This window comes from Coregonus lavaretus, assembly GCF_964263955.1.
Source record: "Coregonus lavaretus genome assembly, contig: HAP1_SCAFFOLD_1150, whole genome shotgun sequence".
In the NCBI taxonomy this organism is placed as follows: Eukaryota; Metazoa; Chordata; class Actinopteri; order Salmoniformes; family Salmonidae; genus Coregonus; species Coregonus lavaretus.
Window position 1 is genome coordinate 57,751 of NW_028157619.1, and position 3,850 is coordinate 61,600.

Below are 3,850 nucleotides of genomic sequence, written 5' to 3' on the forward strand. Positions count from 1 at the left end.
GTTCTCTTGATAAGTGTGAATTTGACCTTTTTCCTGTCAAAATGTAATGAGTACTTTTGGGTGTCAGGGAAAACGTATGGAGTAAAAAGTACATGATATTCTTTAGGAATGTAGTGAAGTAAAAGTAAAAGTTGTCAAAAAATATAAATAGTCAAGTAAAGTACAAATACCCCAAAAAACTAATTAAGCAGTAATTTAAAGTATTTTTACTTAAGGACTTTACACCATTGCCTCTTTTGTATAAGTCTTTATATACAGTGGGGAGAACAAGTATTTGATACACTGCCGATTTTGCAGGTTTTCCTACTTACAAAGCATATAGAGGTCTGTAATTTTTATCATAGGTACACTTCAACTGTGAGAGACGGAATCTAAAACAAAAATCCAGAAAATCACATTGTATGAGTTTTAAGTAATTAATTTGCATTTAATTGCATGAAATAAGTATTTGATACATCAGAAAAGCAGAACTTAATATTTGGTACAGAAACCTTTGTTTGCAATTACAGAGATCATACATTTCCTGTAGGTCTTGACCAGGTTTGCACACACTGCAGCAGGGATTTTGGCCCACTCCTCCATACAGACCTTCGCCAGATCCTTCAGGTTTCGGGGCTGTCGCTGGGCAATACGGACTTTCAGCTCTCTCCAAAGATTTTCTATTGGGTTCAGGTCTAGAGACTGGCTAGGCCACTCCAGGACCTTGAGATGCTTCTTACGGAGCCACTCCTTAGTTGCCCTGGCTGTGTGTTTCGGGTCGTTGTCATGCTGGAAGACCCAGCCACGACCCATCTTCAATGCTCTTACTGAGGGAAGGAGGTTCTTGGCCAAGATCTCGCGATACATGGCCCCTTCCATCCTCCCCTCAATACGGTGCAGTTGTCCTGTCCCCTTTGCAGAAAAGCATCCCCAAATAATGATTTTTCCACCTCCATGCTTCACGGTTGGGATGGTGTTCTTGGGGTTGTACTCATCCTTCTTCTTCCTCCAAACACGGCGAGTGGAGTTTAGACCAAAAAGCTCTATTTTTGTCTCATCAGACCACATGACCTTCTCCCATTCCTCCTCTGGATCATCCAGATGGTCATTGGCAAACTTCAGACGGGCCTGGACATGCGCTGACTTGAGCAGGGGGACCTTGCGTGTGCTGCAGGATTTTAATCCATGACGGCGTAGTGTGTTACCAATGGTTTTCTTTGAGACTGTGGTCCCAGCTCTCTTCAGGTCATTGACCAGGTCCTGCCGTGTAGTTCTGGGCTGATCACTCACCTTCCTCATGATCATTGATGCCCCACGAGGTGAGATCTTGCATGGAGCCCCAGACCGAGGGTGATTGACCGTCATCTTGAACTTCTTCCATTTTCTAATAATTGCGCCAACAGTTGTTGCCTTCTCACCAAGCTGCTTGCCTATTGTCCTGTAGCCCATCCCAGCCTTGTGCAGGTCTACAATTTTAACCCTGATGTCCTTACACAGCCCTCTGGTCTTGGCCATTGTGGAGAGGTTGGAGTCTGTTTGATTGAGTGTGTGGACAGGTGTCTTTTATACAGGTAATGAGTTCAAACAGGTGCAGTTAATACAGGTAATGAGTGGAGAACAGGAGGGCTTCTTAAAGAAAAACTAACAGGTCTGTGAGAGCCGGAATTCTTACTGGTTGGTAGGTGATAAAATACTTATGTCATGCAATAAAATGCAAATTAATTACTTAAAAATCATACAATGTGATTTTCTGGATTTTTGATTTAGATTCCGTCTCTCACAGTTGAAGTGTACATATGATAAAAATTACAGACTTCTACATGCTTTGTAAGTAGGAAAACCTGCAAAATCGGCAGTGTATCAAATACTTGTTCTCCCCACTGTATATCTTGCCTTTGTGCCTAAGAAAATACTGTATATAAGTATTAATCGACTGTGTCATGGTGACGTAAGGGTTAACAGTCCCAGTTGTCACAATAATGTCAATGTTTGTTTTTTTACAGGATGTTTTCTGAAATCTTCTCAGCCATTACTTTACAAGTAACTTTCCACTACTAATAACATGAAATGCATTCAACTCAAACACTGCCCTCAAATCTCCACTTCATTATAAACTATCATATCGTGTGAAGTAATTGAGAAAGAGCTGCGTGCTGAGTGATACAAATTACCCTAATGATGGTATGAATTACACCACAAGGTTTGGCCAGTAGAGACCTTTTCCTCTCCGTGCCGTGGCAGAACAGATCAGAGCACAGTCAGGAGAGAATGGGTGCGTCCCAAATAACACCCTCTTGTCTTTATAGTGCACTTATTTTGACCAGAGCCAATAAGGTGCTGGTCAAAAGTAGTGCACTATATAGGGAATAGGCTGTTATTTTGGGACTCATATCATATCTGACGTGTCAAAGTGTCTGAGGCCAAGGAGGCAGAGAGAGAATGAAAAGCTAGCTGCCTCCATCCAAGGTCGTTTAGCAGTAATTGCAAGCAGAATCTACCTCTCTGATCTCAGCAGCGGTATGCACCATGCCAAAACAGCCAGGCTTTGACAGATAGTCTTCCCACTATAACAACTTATGCATGTTCTCTTTTCTCAAATGAGGCCATGCTTCCCTCACACCCACACCACACCACAAAATGGGAGTACGGATTGCTTCTTTTTTTTATTCCTCTCCACAAAATATATAACAGTATATATGACAATATACATTACAGTATATATGACAGTATAGACAGTGAGGGAAAAAAAGTATTTGATCCCCTGCTGATTTTGTACGTTTGCCCACTGACAAAGACATAATCAGTCTATAATTTGAATGGTAGGTTTATTTGAACAGTGAGAGACAGAATAACAACAAAAAAATCCAGAAAAACGCATGTCAAAAATGTTAGAAATTGATTTGCATTTTAATGAGGGAAATAAGTATTTGACCCCTCCGCAAAACATGACTTAGTACTTGGTGGCAAAACCCTTGTTGGCAATCACAGAGGTCAGACGTTTCTTGTAGTTGGCCACCAGGTTTGCACACATCTCAGGAGGGATTTTCTCCCACTCCTATTTGCAGATCTTCTCCAAGTCATTAAGGTTTCGAGGCTGACGTTTGGCAACTCGAACCTTCAGCTCCCTCCACAGATTTTCTATGGGATTAAGGTCTGGAGACTGGCTAGGCCACTCCAGGACCTTAATGTGCTTCTTCTTGAGCCACTCCTTTGTTGCCTTGACCGTGTGTTTTGGGTCATTGTCATGCTGGAATACCCATCCACGACCCATTTTCAATGCCCTGGCTGAGGGAAGGAGGTTCTCACCCAAGATTTGACGGTACATGGCCCGTCCATCGTCCCTTTGATGCGGTGAAGTTGTCCTGTCCCCTTAGCAGAAAAACAGCCCCAAAGCATAATGTTTCCACCTCCATGTTTGACGGTGGGGATGGTGTTCTTGGGGTCATAGGCAGCATTCCTCCTCCTCCAAACACGGCGAGTTGAGTTGATGCCAAAGAGCTCGATTTTGGTCTCATCTGACCACAACACTTTCACCCAGTTCTCCTCTGAATCATTCAGATATTCATTGGCAAACTTCAGACAAGCCTGTATATGTGCTTTCTTGAGCAGAGGGACCTTGCGGGCGCTGCAGGATTTCAGTCCTTCACGGCGTAGTGTGTTATCAATTGTTTTCTTGGTGACTATGGTCCCAGCTGCCTTGAGATCATTGACAAGATCCTCCCGTGTAGTTCGGGGCTGATTCCTCACCGTTCTCGTGATCATTGCAACTCCACGAGGTGAGATCTTGCATGGAGCTCCAGGCCAAGGGAGATTGACAGGTCTTTTGTGTTTCTTCCATTTGCGAATAATCGCACCAACTGTTGTCACCTTC